The sequence below is a fragment of the Mirounga angustirostris genome, unplaced genomic scaffold, assembly GCF_029215605.1.
Source record: "Mirounga angustirostris isolate CCGP_5_RB_7025 unplaced genomic scaffold, mMirAng1.0.hap1 SCAF_2, whole genome shotgun sequence".
NCBI classification, from domain to species: domain Eukaryota; kingdom Metazoa; phylum Chordata; class Mammalia; order Carnivora; family Phocidae; genus Mirounga; species Mirounga angustirostris.
Window position 1 is genome coordinate 2,572,921 of NW_026991710.1, and position 21,779 is coordinate 2,594,699.

At 57.4% G+C, this 21,779-nt stretch overlaps 2 long non-coding RNA genes across 2 annotated transcripts; one reads left to right on the forward strand and one right to left on the reverse strand.

The window, feature by feature from the left end:
- Positions 1-4,202: 4,202 nt before the first annotated feature.
- On the reverse strand, positions 4,203-14,098 carry LOC123848752 (uncharacterized). Its single transcript, XR_006791884.2, has 3 exons — positions 13,556-14,098; positions 6,020-7,157; positions 4,203-5,870 (listed from the first exon to the last, which is right to left on the reverse strand). It is a non-coding gene; the product is annotated as an uncharacterized LOC123848752 (long non-coding RNA).
- Positions 12,967-19,328, forward strand: LOC123848750 (uncharacterized). The gene is made up of 3 exons (XR_006791883.2): positions 12,967-13,170; positions 14,421-15,288; positions 19,118-19,328. It is a non-coding gene; the product is annotated as an uncharacterized LOC123848750 (long non-coding RNA).
- The last annotated feature ends 2,451 nt before the right edge of the window (positions 19,329-21,779 follow it).

Consider the following 21,779-nt stretch of genomic DNA (forward strand, 5'->3'; position numbering starts at 1 on the left):
AGCCCCACCTCTCAACCTGGGCCAGGCCTCGTCCCCGCAGGGCTGCCTCGGGGGTCCACCTGACCACCCTCTTTCCCCAGACGGAAAATCTCAGCTGTCCAAGCAGGCAGCGACTTCTGGGCGTGTCTCAGATCAGAGGCTGGAAAGGTGACCTTGCTCCTGTGTCTCCTCTCCTCGGCCCCTGTCGCCAAGGATTCCCGGGGTGGTGGCTATGGCAGCCGGTCTGGGAACCACGGTGGTCCCTGGAGGAACGTGCATGGCCCCCCGCGTGCCATGAGCGACAGTCTCAGATCCTGAAACCCACCACTGCTCTGTGAACCCCAGGGCCCTTCGCTGGCCCTACTCCAAGGAAGAAATGGCTGCACTGGGTCCTCAAACCCTCAGCTGAGAAAGCCAGTCTATGGGCAGTGGTAACCCGGTTTGGGGCACAGGACCCTGAGCTTGTGAGGGAGGGGTCTTTCCATGCTGGGGTCCTGTGGGGGGCCGTCCCAGTCCCTTCAGCTCCTGTGGCCCACCCCCCTCTGAGGCCATGTGTCTGGGACATTAGGAGAGGGATTGGGGCAGAGCCCAGGATTAAAGTGGGGAGGGGGTTCCTGCTGTGGCAGGATGGACGCCAGCAGCCGTGCGTGTCCCGCTCTGCATGCTCCGTCATCCTCCCACAGGGCAAGCCCTGGGAGAGGCCTCCCGCTCGGGCTCCTGTGCTTGGGGATGTCTGTCTGGGTGCGGGGGCTGGGGGGCGCCCAGCTAGGGTCTCCTGAGGCCCTCCCTCCTCTGCTCTCTCAGGCTCTGCCCCTGTCCTGTGGAGTCAGCGTGCTGTCCTTTGACCCCGGCTCTTAGCACGGAGCTGGCCAGGGGCCAGCTGCACGGTCCCGTGTCTCCCCAGTGCCTTGTTTCGCTGCCACCGTGTTGCCGGACCACGCGCATGTGCGAGCAGTTTCTAGTCCGCCGTCCTCATGCCTACTTTGGATAATGTCTTACCTGTCTTCAGTTGGTTGCTCTTCATGCTCTCTGCCAATCCTTTGCCAGAATCCTCTCTGCGGAGCTTGGGAGGCGAGCGCTCCTTCTCAGTGGTGACTCCAAGGAGCAGGCCTCTGCTCCAGACCTCCTGACGTCGGCCCCTCCGGAGCGGTCTCGTGGCTGGCCAGGAAGCCCTCGGCTTGCACTTTCTTCCCCCAACGACTGCCCTGGTGTCCTGGGGCCTGCTGTGGCCAAGTGCTGCAGGCCATCCTTGGCGTCTCCTGGCACGGCCCCGGCCCTGCCACCTCCCGCGTCCGCATCTTCCCCTCCTTCTGGGGACACTGTCCTTATAAACAGGGGACATTTGGACACAGACACACACAGGAAGAATGCCTTGTGAGGATGAAAGCCTAGATTCAAGGCCATGCGTCTATAAGCAGGGAAGGCCCAGGATGCTGGCAAACCCCCAGAAGCCAGGAGAGGCTCTCGGAGGCTCCCCCCACAGCCTCCCAAGGATTCAGCCCTACCGACACCTTGACCTCGGACCTCTGCCTCCGGACTGCTACTCAAACACTGGAACCGCATCCCCGGAAAACTGGCGTGGTCACTGCTTGGGAAATGCTCTATGAAATGCTGAGCCCGGGTAGTGATACGCATGCTGAATTGTTAGAGGCGATCTGTACTGATATGTTCAGCCTAAGTGGGTATGTGGCCGGAAATAAGGGGGACTGATGGGTAGAGAGAGGGATGGACAAATGGACAGAGGCGGGATATAGCAAGTGTAAAAACTGGTGACGGTTTGGGTGGAGGGCATATGGGTGTTCACGGAATAATTCCACTCTTCTGCATGGTACAAGTTTTTCGTGATAAAACATTGAAAACACTAGATGTTTAACTAGACATTTCACATTTTTTTTTTTTTAAATAAGCTCCATGCCCAATGTGGGGCTCAAACTTACGACCCCCAGATCAAGAGTCCCATGCTCTACCGACCGAGGCAGCCAGGAGCCCTCACGTGTCTTTGAATAACCAAGTAAAATGACAAGTATCTGAGGATAGGGGCTCTTTTTCTCAGTCAGTGCTGCAGCGCCCGTGGGATACACCTCCGGGGCTGGAGTGGGCATGAGGCAGGTCCCTGGGGCAGACAGAGGGAGGCATGCTTTTCTGTCCTGTACTCTTCCAAAAGTCTTCCTCCTGTCCCATGGCCTCAATGGCTGGAGCTCCAGCAGCCATCTTGGACCACGAGGTGGCTTTGGGGATGGAGGCCATACATTGAGGATGGGGAGACCAAATGGCATGAGTCTGGGTCCCGGAGGCCATTGTGGGGCTGCCAAGCCACCCCGAATTAGTCACCTTCAGACTTTTTTACTGGTGAGAGAAGTAAGTTTTTATCTTGTTTATGCCTCTTTGGTTGTGATGGGTCTAGTCTATGTAGCCAAACCAAACCGTAATGGATATGTTATTATTAATATTCATCACAACCTTGACTGCTCTTCCGAGGAGGGACAAACTGAGGCTCAGAAAGGCATGTGCTCAAGGTCACACAGCTCGAGGGGGCAGATAAGCCCACGTCTGTGTGATTCAGAGTCTCGGCCCGGCATCACGTGGACCTCAGGGCTTGGCTGACCGGCTGCATGTGGGGGTGGGGGAAGCAGCCCGGGACAGGCAGTCTGCGGGGAGGGCCCAGGGGCTGAGCGAGGGCCACAGGTCAGCCCTCCTTCCTGGAGCCACGAGGTGCCCACGAGCCACCTCCTGGTGCTTCAGAAAGAGTGAGGTGCCCACTTTGCAGGCCCAGGTGGGGATGCTGGGAGGAGAGCAAACCATTCCCGTCCAGCAGCAAGGGCACCCTAGTCCCTGAGCTCCTGAGACTCAGTCCCCATCAGCGAAGAGAGAAGGGTGCTGGTGCTTTCTCCTGAATGCAGAGAGGTTGTCACCCACGGCCACCTTCATGGAAGGCAGGCGGGTGCGGACTCCCAACGTGCCCCTCCTCCTTGCCACCTTCCCACAGCTTCCGCGTGGCTTGGCAGGCTGGCCCCAGCAGCTGGGTGCCGGTGACACCCTGCGGGTGAGGACCCACGCTGCTGGCGTGGGAGCAGGGGCTCCCCTGTGGGCTCCTGCAGCTCAGGAGGGCTGCTTTGCTATTTCTGGAATGCTGCGTGGAGGGAGGGCTGTTGGAGGCTAGGGGCTCTTCCTCGTGGCAAAATCATCGCCGGGGGGCTTTCTTACAGGTGACGGAGGATGTGCACTCAGCAGCACCTGCTCTGTGCCCGTCACTGTATTTGCCTCGTCATTCTGAAGGCAAACCCATGCCACCTACCCGCGCTTCTGTGTGCACGTGGGCTCGGCTGCACGTGCGGGCTCTGGGTCTTGCCTCGGAGAGCCTCCTTCTCTTCCTAGTCCTTCGAAACCATGGCGGCACACCAGGGGCACTGTCGTCACCGTGTGAAGTCTCCAGCTTTCTGGGACCGTTCGTTCCTTCCTGTGCATCGAGAGCTTGCTGTGCACCAGGCGGGACCTGGGCTCCCAGGAGGCGGACCGTGGGACAGCCGAGAGGGACGTGTGGGAAGGGCTGAGAGCACATGGAGAAGAACCCTGGTTAGGGGGCAGCCACAGACCCCCTTCCAGCTTCCCAGGGGCCCAGCAGAAATGAACACGGTCAGCGCTGCCAACCGCCACATGGAGATGGAGTCCCTCGCACGCCACGGGTCAGAGCCGGTATGGTGAAAATCCATTTCCTTGCCTCCGAGATTTAAAAGCCGAAGCCCCCCCTCTTTTGAGTTAACTTCCCGAACCAGCTCATCCGAGGTCCCTGTTTCCCAAGGTGGCAGTGGAGGGGCCGGGCCTTGGCAGCAGGTGCTCCGGAGGTGTGAGCGCTTCTCTCCTCGGAGGTCCACCCAGCCCCCATCCGGCGCCCCGGCCACCCTCCTGGTGGTCTTCCTGACGGTTCCCAGAGGCCCCTGCAGCTGGGGTTGGGCCGTCCAGGCGCGGTTTGGGGCAGAAGGGGAGGCAGAGGACACGCAGTGCCCACAGGGGTTGGCCTTTCCAGTGGCGGCTGCCTCGGCCCCTTGCAGCTCCGTGGGGGTCCAGAGCGGGGCCGGTGCTCCCACCTTCGCAGGAGCAGGATCGGGGAGCACAGGAGGGCTGAAGAAGCCAGGGGAGGCTGGTCGGGGGGGTACTGGGGACCCACCAGGGATTTCCAGCAGATTGTTTACAGAAAAAGCATTATTTTATTTTATTTTACACCTAAAAAAATAAACTTTATTTTTTAGAACAATTTTAGATTTACATAAAAACCAGGAAGATAGTGCCGAGATTTGCCATATGCCAGTTTCCCTATTATTGCCTTTTGTTAGGACAGTATATTTCTCACAATTGAGGACCAATATTGATGCATTATTATTATTATTTATAAAGATTTTATTTATTTATTTGACAGAGAGAGACACAGCGAGAGAGGGAACACAAGCAGGGGGAGTGGGAGAGGGAGAAGCAGGCTTCCCGCTGAGCAGGGAGCCCGATGTGGGGCTCGATCCCAGGACCCCGGGATCACGACCCGAGCCGAAGGCAGACGTTTAATGACTGAGCCACCCAGGCGCCCCTTGATGCATTATTATTAACAGAAGCCCATAGTTTTTATAGATTTCCTTTGTTTTTTCCTGTTGTCCTTTCTGCCCAGGACCCCATCCAGGACACACACCTCTAGCCGCTGCTCCTCAAGCTCCTCCCAGCCGTGAAACTGGATTGTTTTCATTTTGACAAGACCCTTGGGCCACAGGTGCTGCAAGTGTTGGTGGCCCTGGGGGCTTGTGTTCTGGGTTTGCAGCTCCCGGCGCTCCTGAGGAACCCAGCTATTCCTCTGTTTGCCTCTTTTGCATGTGGTTTGCATGTTGGGGTTTGCACATTGTTTGCATGTTGTGGTTTGCATGTCCCCTCCCCAGGGCTGATAGAGCCTCAAAGCAGGAACTGGTAGGGTCCCCTGGGAGCAGGTGAAAGGAGAATTCTGTGGGTTGCTTTTTAATACTGTTTTGACTTTTTTTTTTTTAAAAGATTTTATTTATTTATTTGAGAGAGAGAGAATGAGAGAGAGCACATGAGACAGGGGGAGGGTCAGAGGGAGAAGCAGACTCCCCGCCGAGCAGGAAGCCCGATGCGGGACTCGATCCTGGGACTCTAGGATCATGACCTGAGCCGAAGGCAGTCGCTTAACCAACTGAGCCACCCAGGCTCCCACTGTTTTGACTTTTGAACTATGTGTATGATTCTCATATTCAGAAAATAAAATTAAATCGGCAAGGGTGAAAAACTCTAAAATGGAATCCAACAGCACCAGTGAACCTCAATACTTTGATGGCACAACAGGGCGGAAGGTGTTCGTGGCTTTTCTGGGCACGGTTCTCTAAGTGCGGAGTGACCTCGGGCCTCCCTTTGCGGGCTGGTTGCTGCTGAAGGTTGCAGGGCTGAGTGACGAGTGAGGAACCACCCTGTGTGTATTCGGGGTTGACGGCAGGAGAAGCCAGCGCGTGTCCTTGGGGACCAGGGCCCTCTCCATGGGTGGTGGGAGAGCAGCCCTGAGCACAGAGCAGGGGAGGAGAAGAACAGGGGGGCTTGTGTCTGAACACGAAGCTGCAGAAGAACTCACCATCCCCAGGAAGCAATCCATTCTGTGGCTCCGAGCCCGGAAAGGAGCCGGGAGCATTGCAGCCCAAGAGCGTGGAGCTCGCTGCCCAGTCCGAAGCCGAGCCCTACGGGCCAGGCCAGGGCACCCAGGGAATGCTCGCGCCAGGCCCGGGTCAGGAGGGGCCCGCAGCATCCGGGGGGCAGGGCAGTGCAGGAAGCCCCAGAGACGGATGGGCATGCGTCCCCCGACACGAGCAGCCGGCCACGGGGCTCCCAGTGGCCAGATCTGGGAAATACTGTGATGAACATTGGAAGAAAAGTGTGCATGAACGCAGAGATTCCACCAGGAGGGACAACCCACCCCCTCTCCTCCACCTGCCGCTCCCACGGCCCGGCTGATGCCCGCTCAGCGCCTTCATCCCGAAACGGGGGCGTGAACACTCACCGTGCCGTCTGTTCCCCAGTCTGGAAAGCCAGGTGACAAATGGCGGTGTTTATGGTTACAACGTGGGGTTCCTCATCCTCAGCAAACTTGACCCACTGAATTCACACTGTGTGTGGAGCTTGAAGCCTGGTGCTCAAGGTGGGGAGGTGGGGATCGGTGCGGCGTCCATGCCTCCCGAGGGACCGGGTCTCACATTGCGGGGAAGTGGAAACCCCGAGGAAGAACAGGAGGCTCTGCCGTTAGCTTCGGCCACAGGGAGCCCCTCAAAACTAGCAGCTTGAACCACCAACAATCTCATCCTGCTTGGAGCCTGGACTGAGTGGGCGGCCTCTGTGGTCAGAGGTGGCCTGCTGGTCTCTGCGGCTGGCTGCTGGCCCGGCTGGAGCTGAGGGCTCCGCATAGCCTCCCTCCCACAGCTGTGCTGGGCTGCACGTCACCAGCGGGATGGGGCTGGTCTGGCCGGTGTCCCCCATGGGGAGGGGGAGGTGCGGCTCGGCTTCGAGGGCCTCCCAGGCACTGCTGCTGCTGGCTGAAGGGGCCGCATGGCCTAGCTTCCTGCAGGGGTCCAGGAAGAGACTCTGCGTCCTGATGGAGGAGGGCCGAGTGGCAGAGGCGCTGCCTGCAGAATGGGAGGCCTTGGGGCCCCTGTTGGCTCCGTGCACACGTCAGTGAAGTGTCCACGGGCCACTCAGCTCAGGGCTCGGGGCACAGGTGGGCACAGGTGGGACATCTGCTCTTGGAAGGTTCGTTTTGTGGGGAGACAGTCAATACACAGACACACATGGTGGGGCGTGGGATGCCTCGTGGACCTGAACCACAGCCCGGGGTCCAGTTGCAATCCATCGACATGTGCATGCTGGGGCCAGCAGGGACATCGAGGCAGGCCCATCCCAGGAGTGCCCTTCTGATGGCCAGCTCTGACTTGAGGACTCCGTAACAGGCTTCTGGACCTTCTTGGACTACACGGGGCCTGGGTTGCTTCCGGCCAAGCCCAGCCTTGGCATGAGGTCACACCCCTGTGTCACCAATAACGCCCCTTCCCCATCATGTCTCGTGGGCATTTCCTTCAATAAAGTCCATGCACTTTTCATCCTGTTGTGGTGTCTGCTTCTCAGAGACCCTGGACTAACAACAACTTCTGCAGGAGAAAGCCCGGCGGGGAATGAGATGGGGCAGTGTGCCCTCCCCTCAACCCCCACTGCTCTTCCCGGCCTGGTGCTTGGAACATGGCACCTGCGAGCCCCATATCCCTTCACGTGCTCATTTCCATGCCGGGGTGTGTGGGCCCACTAGGGAAGTGCTGGTGCCCTGAGGGGTGCTGGGGTATGGGAGGGGGCTGGCACAGAATCTTCTGGTCTCCAGGCCGCTGTGAGCTGAGAGCAGGAGTAGGGACCACTCCGGTGCCTCCAGTGGGGACAGATTTAATGCAGGGAGTGAGAGGCTTACACACTTGGGAGAGTGGCGAGTGGGGATCCAGGAGTGCACCCGGGTCTCTGAGCCTGCTCTGCTCACTTCTGGGGGTGCAGCCAGCAGATCTACCCCAGCCGCCAGGATCCTTAGCACCAGCCCCTGGGGGCTTTACTACACTCCCCTGAAACTGCATCTCCAATTGCATCATGAAGATCGTAGGCAGGTAGGCCTTACTGGATGGGGATCCACATCTCGGCCTGTTTGAGTGGCACGTGAACCCCACTCACTGGGGAGCTGGACCCTGTGGCCAGAGGCCCCACCTCGCAGCTGATGGCACCTTATAGCTTACAAAGCCCTGTCCCGGCCACGGCCTGGGTGACTGGCCCATTGCCCGCCAGGAGAAGAGACCCTGGTGTGGATGTCAGGGCAGGGACCTGGGGCTCAGAGAGGGACAGCGGCTCCCCCAAGGTGTGTTTGGGCTCCTTCCCGTCCCGGAAGCCGTGTGTGTCCCTTCCCACTCACATCCCACCCCAGCAGTTCCTGGCGTCCAGCTCGCCCGTGGGAAGAGTGCTGCCCCAGGAGGCGGCGAGGAGGAGGGGCTGCCAGACCGCGGGCCATCCCCAGGCACCCCCGGCCTCCCCAGGCACCCCTGGCTTCCCAGCTCTGCCCCGGCAGAGGCCTGATTCACAGCCTGGCAGGAATTGGCCCGTTGCAGCTGGGGACTGCCTGTTAACAGCTGTGTGCTGGGCTTCTGAATGCTCGGGGCAGGGAAGCACCTGCCCTTGGGGAACCTTGTCTTTGAGGACAGAGTCACTTCCTGCCTTGTAGGAAAATGCCAGGGTCGGGGCTGTTCTTCCCCAACCAAAGAGGGACAAGTGGGGAACATGGCAAGGGTTAGCCAAGCCCTGGTGGTTGGGCTGGGAAGGAGGAGCCAGAGGAGGAGGGGGAGAAGAAGAAGGGGGTATGGGGAGAGGGTGAGGAGCTAGGAGGGGAGGGGGAGGAGGGGGGATTGACCTCCAGTCTCAGCTCTGCCGTGTCCTGGCTGTGGGACCCCGGCCAGGCCCCGGAGACCCCATCTCCCCGTCTGTACCCCAAGCCTCCCTCCCTTGTTGCCTCATGCGGGGCCCGCGGTGGGCACCCTCTATCTCTGAGGCCCGGACAGGGCTGGGAGGAGGGCTCAGGTGCAGGCTGGCTCACTCCTCCATTTGGGCAGCAGCTCCGGTGACGACCTCCTGATTTACAGCCGAAAGGGCAGACCAGGTGCCCAAGTGTGTAAGCCGCAGGGGTCTCCGAGTCTCCCCGGCAGGGCCAGACCTGGTGCCTTCAGAACAGCTCTCTGGACGGGCTGCAGGGTCAGCATGTGCCTGTCTACGGTGGGATCTGTACCTTGGCTCCCCAGCCCACCCCCTGCAGCCCTGCATTCCCCAGGGCCCTCCCCAGGCAGGTGGGTGGCTGTGGGGCTCCCTGGCTGGCAGCTGGGAATCCTGAGGCCGGAGTGGGGAGGGGTCCCCCACAGTTACCGGGAGACACCCTAGGCCTTTCCCAGTCCTGCGGGCAGCCGAGGCCCCGGGCTGGGTGGCTAGTCTGGAGGCAGACCCCATCCTTCATGAGTCCTGCTCTGGGTGCCAGGAGGCAGACCCGTGGGTGCAGGGTCTAGTCACCACCCCCTTCCCTGGTCCTGAGGCCCGGAAGTGGCGATGCAACCATCCCTGCAGTCTCCCCCAGCTGCCTGCTCCCTAAGTGGGGCCTTCATGGAGAGCCCGCCGTGCCCGGTGTGGCCAAGCAGCCCCTGAGACGCGGGCCTGTGGGAGCTCAGCCAGGAAGGCCGGGCGGCCGCTGGATGGGAGCCCAGAGAAGCCTCTGGAACCCCGGGGCTTTGTCCCCTGGACTCTCCAACCTGCCTTCCAGGTGGTCGACTGGCTTTAACTTGTACACTTGCAGGGATGGGGAGCTCACTACCTCATGGTGAGCTCTGCTGGGGTCCTAGAGGCACCCAAGCGGGACACGCCTCTCTCCCCTGTGGACACGTGGTCCTGGGAGCCGGGCAGAGGGAGGTCCTGGCCAAGAGAAGCTGGGTTGGAGGCTTGGCCTTGACGAGGGCCCCCTCCCGTGGCTCCATTCGGTCACCGGGGAGTCCCCTCAGCTGTGCCCGTGGTGGGGAGAGGCCAGAGCCCCCTCTGGGGCTGTCAGACCCAAAAGGGGGGACCACCAGCAGCTCCCCCTGCCCAGCTTGTGGGCAGAGAGACAGAGAGCGAGAGGCAGAGGCCGGGAGAGGAGGTCTCCACGCGGCCTCGGGCGGCAGCAGGGGGATCAGGCAGTGACAAGCAGTTGCCCGGCCTGCTTGGTCCATCGTGCCCTGGGAGCCCCTCCTGCTCCGAGTGTGACCGTGAGCTCATGCCTTTGCCAGCAAGGCCCACTCATCTACCCATCCATCCATCCATCTGCCCGTCCATCCATCCATTCATCCACCCACCCACCCATTCATCCACCCATCTATGCATCTATCCATCCATCATCCATCCATCATCTATCCATCCATCCACAGCCCCTCCTCGACTTCACCGACCCCTCTGGCCTGACGCCTTTGCGCAGGCTGCTTCCTGGGATTGCGCGCTTCCCCCAGCTCTTTTCTTGGCTGGCACCTCCTCCAGGATGCCCTCCCTGACCACACAGCTAAGGTGGCCCTACCCCTGGACAAGCCAGCAGCTGCCTAATACTCTGATTCCACTGGAATGATCCAGAATCCTGGGATCCAGTGAGAGTGTTAGATTCATGGAAACTCAGAGCTGGGAGGCACCTTAGAGAATTTGTCGTCCCTTGGACTCTTTAATCTGCCTGCCAGGGGGTTGACTGGCTTCAGCTTGTACACTTTCAGCGACGGGGAGCTCACCACCTCATGGGCCAGTGGGCTCCAGGGGCCAGCTACTCCGTCAAGAGTCTCTTTTCTTCTGGCTCCCCCAGAGGCCCCTGCTGTGATCGCTGGTCCCACAGGACAGTCTGCCCTCTTGCCTGCTTATTATCATTATCTGCCTCCCTTTTGTGTCCCCTGGGTCCCCAACTCCCCCGAGACAGGAGGCTGTGCAGGCGAGACCGCCTCGAGGGACCCACATCAGTCTATTTGTGGCAGGACAGGGTAGTCGGCTCTTGGGAAATGTCAGGCGATAAGTCAGAGCTGGCCAGCGGTGAGGCCCAGGGACTCTCTGTCACTTGGGGAGTCTCCTCCTTAATCAGTGGAGGAGAAAAACAAGCAGCAAAGGGTTTTCCATGGCAACCACCAGCAGAGCAGAATGTTCTCTCCCTGCCTGAGCTTGTCCCAAGAGGACGGGCTGGCAGAAGCTGCTGACCTTGGCCCCACATGGCGAGGGCCATTGAGAATTAAGTGTAGAAACGTTTTATTGGTATTGGCTCCATGTATTGATATTTTTGCGTGAAGGAATCTGGGCATCTTTGCTATTATAAGCATTTGTGATGTTTAAGAGGATTTGGGCTATCAGATAAACAAGTCAACCTTTAAATATAAGATATATATTTGATTACTTGATTTAGACTTAGGATTTTAAGTTGAAGTCCCATAAAGTTTATAGACAGTTTTGAACACTTTCATTTTAGGATTTTTTTTTATTTATTTGAGAGAAGAAAAAGAGAGAGCACGAGCAGGAGGAAGGGCAGAGGGCAGAAGCAGACTCCCTGCTCAGTGGGGAGCCAGACATGGGTCTCAATCCTAGGACTCTGAGATCATAACCTGAGCCAAAATTAGACGCTTAACCAACTGAGCCACCCAGGCACCCCGACTGTGTTGAACACTTAAATGAATCTGTGGCTCATCCTATAAAGATAAGGAAGTTATCTTTTAGATTTATAAAAATTGCAAACTTAACTTGGGAAAGTTTATCAGATAAAATACATGAAGTGTGTTAATATAATTAAAATTTTGAAGGTGTTTTATTAAATAAATTTGAAAGTGGGGCCTAATGTTAATCAAAGAACACTTTGGGACACCTTCTGCTCAGGTCATGATCCCAGGGTCCTGGGATCGAGTCCCGCATCGGGCTCCTTGCTCAGTGGGGAGCCTGCTTTTCCCTCTGCCTGCCGCTTCCCCTGCTTGTGCTCTCTCTCTCTGATACATAAATAAATAAAATCTTAAAAAAAAACAATCCCCCTCAAAAAACAAAGAATCTTTTAAAAATAATTTTAAAATTTCTTAGACTTTAAGTATAATGATAAGATTCATAGATTGAACTAATAGCTCAAGGGAGAACACTTAGGGTTTTGGTTTTGTAACACTAATACATTAAAATTTAAATTTTTCCTAAATTTAATTTTTAAAAAACTAATTTCTAAGTAGTATTTTCTAAGTATAAAAGCCAGCTTGAGGACATAAAAACAATCTCACATCAACACCATGCACCCACTCATTTGTCCACCCACTCATTCACTTACTTACATACCCTTCATCCTCCCTTCTGGTTATCTTCTTGTCCAATTATTCTTAAATCTTCTCATCTACCCATCCACTTATTCAACCTCCATCTATCTGTCTGTCTGACGTCTTCCCACCCACCCACCCATCCATTCAGTCATCCATCCATCCATTCATCCATCCATCCAGCCAACCTTCTACTCACCCATCCACCCACTTAGCCATTCACCCATCCACAATCCGTCTACCCACCCATCTGCTCATCTAGTCATCCATCCATCCATCCATTCATCTGCTCATCCATCCATCCGCCCATCCATCCAACCTTCCACTCATCCATCCACGCACTTACCCATCCACCCATCAAAAACCCATCTAACCACCCATCCACTCATCTACCCGTCCATCCATCCATTTGCCCATCCATCCATCCATTCATCCACCCACCCACCCATTCATCCACCCATCTATGCATCTATCCATCCATCATCCATTCATCCATCCATCCATCCATCCATCCATCCAATAACTACTAAAGGAACTAGTAGGTAGCAGACTCTAGAAAGAATATCTGCAACTAAAAGGGAGTCCCTCTGCCGGAGATTGTCTGTCCTGGCACATGTGTACATTTATGGGATGGGTTGTCTGTGGGCATGACGGACACAATGTGAAACCACCGCCATCGTGGGAGCTAAGAGGGCAGGAACACGGTGACCGGAAATGAAGAGGGGCAGCTTTCCCTAGTGGACGGACCCTGTGGCAGCAGGGGACCCCTGGCAAGCTTGGGGCCATCCTCAAATGCCCCTGCATGACCACGCCCTTTGCCCACCCCCAGCGCCCAGCAGGAGCCAGGTCTGGGTTGTAGGGACTGCTCAGGGACACTGCGCTGGCCTGGGAACACAGGCTGGGCAGCACAGTCCCCGCAACCTCCCCTGGAACTCACCACACAGACAGCCTGTGGAGAAGGAGCCTGAGCTGGCCCCTGTGTGCAGGACGTTGGCCTGTTTGCTCTGTCTGGTGATGCAATGGGAACTTGTGTCTCGTCCCAGCGAGCAGCCCTCCTCCCGGACTGCCTGGGTCCCGGGGGTGCTGTGAACTCTGCCTGCTCCATGTTTGCCTGAGATCCTCCGGCCAGCCCGCCCCTTCCTGAGGGACACCAGGCGTTGTGGCATCGGGAGCTCCAGCGGCCCCTGTCCACCGCACTCCCATGGGCCCGCAGCTGGTCAAGTGCTTGGAGTCACGTGGCCCCTCTGTCCACCTTCAGGACACTTGCTTAGGACGGTCCCCAGGATGGCCCCCCGCTCACTGGAGCCTGTACGTGGTAAGTGCTTAGGGGGTGTGCGCAGAGTCAGTGCCCTGACTGCAGGGAAAAAACATCGCTTAAGCTCCTCCTGGGTGCCAGGCTCCAGCTTGTGTGGTTGGTAGGGTCCACGGAGGTGAGTTTTCGTGGGGGGGGGGAGGAGGGAGGGAAGGATGGCGCGGGTGGGGAGGAGGGAAGGGAAGTGCATCGTAGACACACAAGCTGTGACCACCGGTGACACCACCGGCCCTGACCACTCCCTAGAAGCCCCCCACCCCCAGCCTTGGAACCACGAACCTGACTTTTGTGATCATCATTCCCCACATTTTAGTTACCGTTTCGCCACCCAAACGCATGCCAGGTACTCTTTGTTGTCTGCTTGGGAATTTGGAATACACGGACTCACCCTGGGGACTCCTCGGCTGGCTGGGCTGCGAGTGGACCTGCGCCGCCGAGCTCATCCGTGCTAGGCTCTCGTGCTGATCCGTGGCGCGCGCCCCACGCTTGGAAACAGCGCTGCCACTCACACACAACAAATCCTCTTCTGGTGGCACACGGGGCGCAAACGCTTACTTACCGAAATCGCCCCGAGGGGGATCTGCTGTGTCCACGCTGTGCACCCCTGCCAGGCTCCTGATCTTCCGCAGTGCAGGCAGCCTGCGGAAGGGACAGGACGCCTCCCCGTCCTCACAAACACTTGGCTTTGTCAGATTGTCACGGTTTTTGAGAGCCTAGTGACTGCTATTTGCATTTCCTTAGGTGCTAATGAGATCTGCAGCTTTGCTTGTGTTCCTTTCCCCTGTGAATTTCCTTTTCTGTGAAGCACGTGTTCAAGTCTTTTGTCCATTAAAAAAGAATTGTTTTGATCTTTTCCTCAGTGAGTAGTTAAGAGTTCCTCGTGTAGGGGCGCCTGGGTGGCTCAGTCGTTAAGCGTCTGCCTTCTGCCTTCGGCTCAGGTCATGATCTCAGGGTCCTGGGATCGAGCCCCGCATCGGGCTCCCTGCTCCGCGGGAAGCCTGCTTCTCCCTCTGCCACTCCCCCTGCTTGTGTTCCCTCTCTCGCTGTGTCTCTCTCTGTCAAATAAATAAAATCTTAAACAACAACAAAAAAAGAGTTCCTCGTGTATTTCCTAAGTGGGCCGCTGCTGGACATCTGCGCTTCAAACATCTCCCCGTTGTGCGTTATCTTTCCATTTTCTGTGTGCCGTTTGGTGAACGGAAAGGAGTATGAAATTTTCATGCAGCCCAATTAATTCCTCTTTCTCTTTACAGTTCGTGCCGTTTGTGTCTTGCTTAAGAAGTTTCTCCCAACCCTGAAGTCATGTGGTTCCCCCTCCCCCACGTATGCCTTTCCAGACGAGCCGTGGATTTATCATTCATAGTGAAGTCTTTAATCCACCTGACATTGATTTCTGTAGACAGTGTGAAGCCAGAGTCTGAGTAATATTTTTTCCTCTGTGGATAATCAGGTCTCCAAACTGACTGTAAGGAGAAAAAAACCTGTCCCGTCTCCTATGATCTCCTGTCTTCTCCCACCAGCAGCACCCATTCCTCACCATCTCCAGGAAATCCTGGGATCTGTAGGCAGGCCCTTCTACCTGGTCATTCCTCAAGAGTATCTTGGCTCTTCTTGGTGCTTCGTGATTCCGCGGAGATTTGGGAGTCAGGTCGTCAAATTTTATATGCACACGCATGCACGTGGCCATTATGGAGGTAGTTTAAGTACTAGTGTGGATGCAACAGGATCCGTGCCCTTCCAGGAGGGGACACCAGGGAGCTCTCCCTGCCTCTCTGCAGGGCGGGCACACGGCGGGAGGATGGCATCTCCAGCTCTCTCCAGAACCCAGCTGCCTTCACCCCGATCTCAGACTTCTGGTCTCCAGACCGGCGAGAAACACAGGTCTGCTGTTCCAAGCCCCCAGCCCGTGGTGTGTCGTCTGGGCAGCCCGAGCCACCGACTGGGACAGTGGCACGCGGCTCTGGGAATTGGGACAAGCAAGCTCTCTGTACATGCAGAGTTGTCAGCCCCCGATTCCGGCAAATCTCTCTTCCATGGCCATGATGCTGCCTTTCCAGGATGTCGTGCAAATGGGATCATGTGCCGTGTGGTCTGTGCAGTCTGGCTTCCTGCGTGTTTGAGGTTTGTCACACTATTTCCTCCGTGTTCCAGAGCAGAAGCCCCACAGGGAACTAGGAGGTGTTGAGAGGTGTCTAGGGAATGGCCTCCTGCCTTAGATCACGGGAGGACCTCGCTCAACGTGGCCCAGAGCGCACTGAGCTGGGGAGCTGCATGCTCACGACGGCCGCTCCGTGCCCGGCTCAGACAGGGATGCCGATGAGGATGAGGATGACAGCGGTGTGGTGCAGCCCGGCCCCAAACGGCCTGGTTGTCACCCTCTCCACTTCCCACAACAACTTAGGCAGTGGACCAATTACTGCAGCCACTTTGTAAACGTGGACGTGGTCAAGCGGTCTGCCCGCAGTCCCATGGGCTGTGGTGAGGTCTGGATTTGAACCTGGCTCCTTATGGGCCTGGCCCCTGAGGTGCTCTGGCCTCTGCACCTCTGGCCCCCGCCTCGGTTTCAGCTCGGGGCGGGGGAATGGGGGGACCTGCCCTGCCAGCACCAGGTGTCCCCAGACGGGTGTCCCAGCTCGGAAACAAGGGGCGGCGAGTTTTCTGTGAGTTCAGGACAGCAAAGCCGTCACCTCCACCTGGCTAGACCTCCTGTCTTTGGAGACCACCCGGGTCTCAATACCACGGGGAAGGCTGCTGCTGAGTGAGCCTCATCTCCTGGCCACATGTGGGGGGAGAGGGGGCCAAATTTGAGACATGGCAGAGACATGAGTCTGAGGTAAGCTGCCCAGAAAATGCAGGGCCCCTTGGAAAGAAAGGACCTTCAGTCCCTAGGACGTCTTGGGTCCCCTCCACTGGGCAGAAAGGCAGACCCAGCCTCCCGTGTTCCTCAGAAGGGCAGCTTCTGAGGATGGTGTGACTGGCCAGCCCAGGGATGAGCTGAGAGATGCCAGTGTGTGAAATGGAATTAGAGAGAAAGCCCAAGCACGTCCTCAGGTAAAGTGTGCAGGCTTCCTGGTGTACCAGCCCATCTGGGTACAGAGTCATTCCTTGGTGCACCTGCGCTCCCAGGGGCAGACCCTCAGGTGCACCTGCGCTCCCAGGGGCAGACCCTCCGGTGCACCTGTGCTTCCAAGAGCAGACTCTGGTGCACCTGCGCTCCCAGAAGCAAACTTCATGGTGCACCAGACTTCTAGGTGTAGACTCCCAGGTGAATTTCCAGGCAGATAGACCAAGGCTGCATTCCGCGGGTGTTTTGCTTTTGCTGACCTTTGGCCCTGAGCAATGTCTTAGGTCGGAGGCTTTCCCAGGTGGACAGGGAGGGGACAAACCTGGAAGTGAGGTAATCAGAGAGGAGCCTGCAAGAATTTGACATTGAAGAGGAAAAGGAACAATGTCTCCTGCCAGAAACTATTCCCATTCTAAAGCCAGCTGAGCAGCCCAGAAAACCTTAGAGGAGTCCTGAGCAGCAAGCAGCGCCAGGGAGGGGTCCCCGCCCTCCACCCCTCTGCCCTCCCTCTGTTTGGAGGTGGGCTCTGTTCTGAGAGTGACTTGTTGATCTCTCCTGATGCGTGCCACATGCAGAGTATTCTGGATATCTGTTAACCTTCTCTTGTCAACTCCAGTTGACGGTTTCCACCTGCAAATGGTGGTTTTTAGCTTGAGCTTGGTCCATGTCTGTTCGGTGCAATTTCTAGTACACTTAAGTTGGAAGTTTCTGCTCTATTTTGTGCTATTTGTCCACTGGTTCTGTGTATATTTTTTTCTCCTTGCCTTCTTTAGTTTATTTCCCCTAGCTTATATTTGAGAATTTTCAAGCCAACAGGAAAGTCAAAGGAATAAGACCATGAGTACCTGAATGCCTTCCAGTTAGATTCACCAACTGTCCATATTTTGCCATCTACATACATGTATGTCCACGTATACACATATGCAAATAACCACACATGTATGTATAGACATGTGTATGTATGTGCCCAGTCGCTTTCTAAAGGGCATTCCACAAATTTCCACACCCACTGGTGGTGTATAAGCATTCTGGGCATTGCACATCCTTGCCAGCTCTTGATATTATCTTAGTTTTGAACTTTCGCCAGACTGGTGGGTATGAAGTCGTATCTTGTTGTGGTTTTCATTTGCCTTTCCCTAGCGATGCATGAGGGTGAGCATCTGGCTCCCTCTTCCGTGGAGAGTCCATCTACTTGCGTGCTGCCAGCCCTCAGTGCTCCACGGCGTTGGCATGCCTACCTGCAGCTGCCCGTCCCTTTCCTAGTTTTTAGGGTTTACACTCCTGAGTTCTGGGAAGCGAGATAGAGTTTTCAGAATGGGACACCTAATTTATTTACCGATTTAAGGCTGTAGGGAGGTCCTGAAAGACTCCCCTATAGAGTTGCATAGCACTCAAGGACGCTTCCGGTGGCAAGCAAGTGCAAGCAAGTGCAAGCAAGTGAATCCTTTGGCCTTTACAACAGACCAACCGGTAGTGGCAGCTTCAGGTGAGGTGCGCTCCAGCAGTTCCACATGTCACCAAGGATGATCCTTAACCCCTGTGTGCTGCTTCTGCAGGGTTAGCTTATCCTAGAGTTGGCTCCCCCTATATTCTCAAGCTGTTTGCTGACTACTGCTGAGACATCTTCATTCCCTCCTGCCCACTCTGCAGGGACGGGGTCCATCACATTTGGTCCTTGGCTCAATCTCTGAGATCAAAGGATAGAATGATCGGATTAGGGTGAAGTAAGCTTCTTGCAAACCACTTGAATGGAAATGCGAGCTGATGGGCAGGTGGCGTGGATGCTGGGGCTCGAGCAGTAAATACCCACGTGGCAGCCTTGGCCTGGAGTGCTTGGTGACCGCCACGGTGGATGCCGAGCCGCCCCTCCTGCTTCTGGGTATGTGCCTGCGCACCAGATGGCTGAGCCTCCTGGAAATCCGATCCGTGGATAACTGCAGGATTTTTTTTAATTATGAAAATTTTCATAATGGAAGAATAATATGGGAGAATAGCATAATGACCCCTGGACCTCCCCTGCCTGGGCCCAGTAATTACGGCCAGACTGCCCTGCGTGTTCGTCCTCTCCCTTTGTCCTCTGAGCGCTGCCGGACGTTTCAGTGTAGGCTGCAGAAGCTGTGACACATGAGCCCTCATCTTTCCACCTGCTTCTGTTAAAGACGGACGTTCCCTGCAGAACCACAATTCCATTATCCCACCTGAGAAAAGTAACAGTCAATTCTCTTGTCCAGATGACAAGCGTCCAGAGTGTCCCCCAACCTCTTTTGTGGCTATTAGTTTGAACCAAGATCATGCCCCATGTTACTCTTCTGTCTCTTTCGTCCCTTCGATCTAGAGGAGGTCTTTCCCAATTACGTTTCAGGCTCAAGCTGCTCTTGTCTGCTCTTTGCATGGTGTTTACAGACGGACTCCTGGCCGAGTCCTCCCAGGGCCTAAGGGGTGAGGGGCTCTCTGGGGTCTCTCACAAGAACCCCATTCCAGCGGGGGCCCAGATGCCCGCCCTCATCACCCAACCACCTCCCCAAGGCGCCTGACCTAGTGCCACCATCTTTGGGGGTTAGTTTCCACACGTGAACTTTGGAGGAACACAAATATCCAAATTGTAGCACATTATTTACAATGAGAAACGAGAAGCATTTCTTATTTCCTGTCTTACATGCAATGCTTTTATTCTCTTCTGGCTGCTTTTAAGATTTTACTTTTACCTTTGGTTTTCAGCGTAAAGTATCTTGGTGGCGGTGGTGGTGTGCGTGTTCTGCTCGGGGTTTGCCGAACCTCTTGGATCTGTGGGTTGGCATTTTTCATCATATTTGGGAAAACTTTGGGCATTATTTCTTCAAGTCCATGTTTTTTTCCTGCTAATGTCTTTCCCTCCTCTCTTCCCAGAACCCCAGTGACGGGCTCGGTACGTAATGCCCGTGATGGGCCACCTGACTGCGTCTCCCTGTGGAACCGAATCTCTGGTCTTCAGTTCTTTTCTCCGCTTTTCCTTCAGACTGGATGATTTCTGTCTGAAGTTCACTAACGCTTTCTTCTGCGGCCTCCACTGCTGTAGCGCTCCCCGACAAGACTTTCATTCCAGACGTTGTCTGCTGGATCCAGCGCCTCCGATGTTTTCTATTCATGCTTTAACCCGCCCCCCCCCCCCCGCCCCGCCCCGGCCCAGTGTGTCATGTTGTCCTGACTCTTCATGTCCCATCGCCTTGCGTAGCCCGGACACGAGCGACCCTCTTGTGTTGAGTCTGGACTGTTGCACTGAGTCCTTCCTGGAGGGCCAGCGCGGTCCTTCGGACGCTTGGTTTCAGACTTCGCTGGGGGCATGTGGCTGGGGCCTCTCTGCAGGGCCCTGGTGGCTGAGGGGAACTCAGGGTACTCGGCATGGCCTCCCAGCCTGGCTGGTCGGGACGAGAGTGGCTCCTGGCACCGGGTGGCCTCCAGACCCCCCTCTCAGCCCGCACTCCCTTTCCCCAGTCGGATCTGCGCTTATGGTCAGAGGGTCGGGGTGCTGGTGCCCACAGTCGCCCAGCTCCTTGGCGGCATGGCTGGGCTCTGGCTCCCTGGGCCTCAGCCTGTCCCACACCTCGCCTCACTGATGGAGACTCGGCGGGGACAGGGCGGGCAGGCGGCTCCCGGGGAGCCTTGCTCGGGGACCCCTCCTCTCCGCCTCGGCCACGTGCGGCTGGGAACCACGGCTCTGCCGGCCCGTCGCCGGAGCTGAGGGTGGCTCTGGTGTTGGCATGCACGCTGCCACTTGGCCTTTTCTCTTGGCGCCCAGGGTGGTAACGTGCAGCGGGGGCGGGAAGCAGGGTGAGGCGTGGGGGCCAGCAGGGGAGGGGGGGTACCAGTCACTGCAGGGACCTGAGGGGAGACACAGAGAGGCCACCTGCTGCCAAGGGGAGGGTGAGCCCGGCACACCCCATGCCACCCATGGTGGGGAAAGTGACCACCGTTTACAGAGCTGTGGGCCAGACTCCCTTCCCCGCTGGAGCACCATGGAGCTCGGGCTGGGCACGGTCACGTCTGCGCCCCTTCCCGAGAGAGGCTGCAGGGCTGGAGACAGGCCCTCGGCCAGCACTGCTGTGGCCCCCCAGCCCAGCCCCCCAGTGTGACACCGGGCTGTGGGACTGGCCACCACGGACCAGCTGCTCAGAGGGAAGCCCTTGCTCTGGCGGCTAGAGAAGCTGAGGTCCAGGGAGGCCTCGGCTTCCAGAAGGTGGAGCGGTGCTTTAGGGTCCGGGCGGTCCAGTCCTGGCCGTGTACGGCCGGCTCCCAGGGCTGTGCCAGAAACCCTTCTGAGATCTGCTCCTTGGCCCTGAGAGCTTTTCGCTCTGAAAGGTCACAGAAGGTGGTAAAGGAGCCTTCAGGACCCAGTCTGAGGATGCACGGGAGAGGGTTGCCAGGGAAACGGCAGAGATGCTGTGGGTGACATGGGCTCCAGGCACCTCCCACGAGAGTGCGGTGGCCGCCAGGGAGCTGTGAGCAGCCGGGTGCAGGACCGCAGCACGTGTGGGCGCGTGGGGGCACGTGCATGTGAGCACGTGCACCCCGGGGCATGCGTGCTCACTCGCTACACCACAGCGTATGTGTGCATGCTGGCGTGGGTGTGCGGGCGGGCACAGCTGTCCCCACCGCGTGTGCTGAGGGGGGCCCGGGCCCGAGGGTCTTCTGTCTGGGTGGTTGGGATGAGGGGAGGCAGGGAGGCCGTCCTACGGGGTGAAGGCCAGAGGGCAGGACCTTCCCGGTTGCAGGAGACCATTGGCAGCCCTGGTCGTCTCCCTGTCCAGCTCCTGTCACCCACACTAGCAGGGCCTCCCAGACACCATGTTTCACATTTTACACGCCGCGCCCCCCGCAACTTTCTTTTTAGCCTAGGGCCAGGTATGCAGTAGGTCGTCCATAAATGCTGCCCGATGTGGCTCTTTCAGGGGAAATCATACGGAGGGTGGGGGGGACACACAGCCCAGGCCTCAGGGCCAGAGGTAACGGCTCAGGTGGAATGAGGGAAGGAAGCGGACCGGCCGTAAAGGACGTGTCTTCTTATGAGAGACAGGGACACTCTTCCACGGGTGACAATTTGCTATCCGTCTCCGTGAGGGTTTGGCAGCCAGCCCCCCGCCGGCCAGCTTCTCTCCCTGGGTGTGCATGGGAATGCGGTGGGGCCTGACACAGCCCTGTGCCCAGCACGTCCCGGGGGGCCGGCCTGAGAGCAGACAGCTCCAGTCCACACACACGCCTTCCTGGTTCTCAGACGTCGGGGCCCTCCTGCTCCAGCGAAGGCCCGGGCCTGGCCGCGTGCTGTGAGAGTCGGATTCAGAACCAGCCCCAAGGCCCCGACCCGCTGCCTCCCAGCCTCCCAGCCAGTGGCCAGGGAATGCTCTCTGAAGGATTGGGCTGGGGGCGGCTCTCGCTTTAGAAGGAGCCCCCCCCACCCCCGCCGGCTGTCATCGGGGAAGGGGCGGCAGGTGAGGCCAGAGCCAGGTGGACGGTTGGGACTGCCTGCCCTCCCAGGCCAAGGGTGCCTGGAGGGTTGTAAACTGTGCCCTGCTGG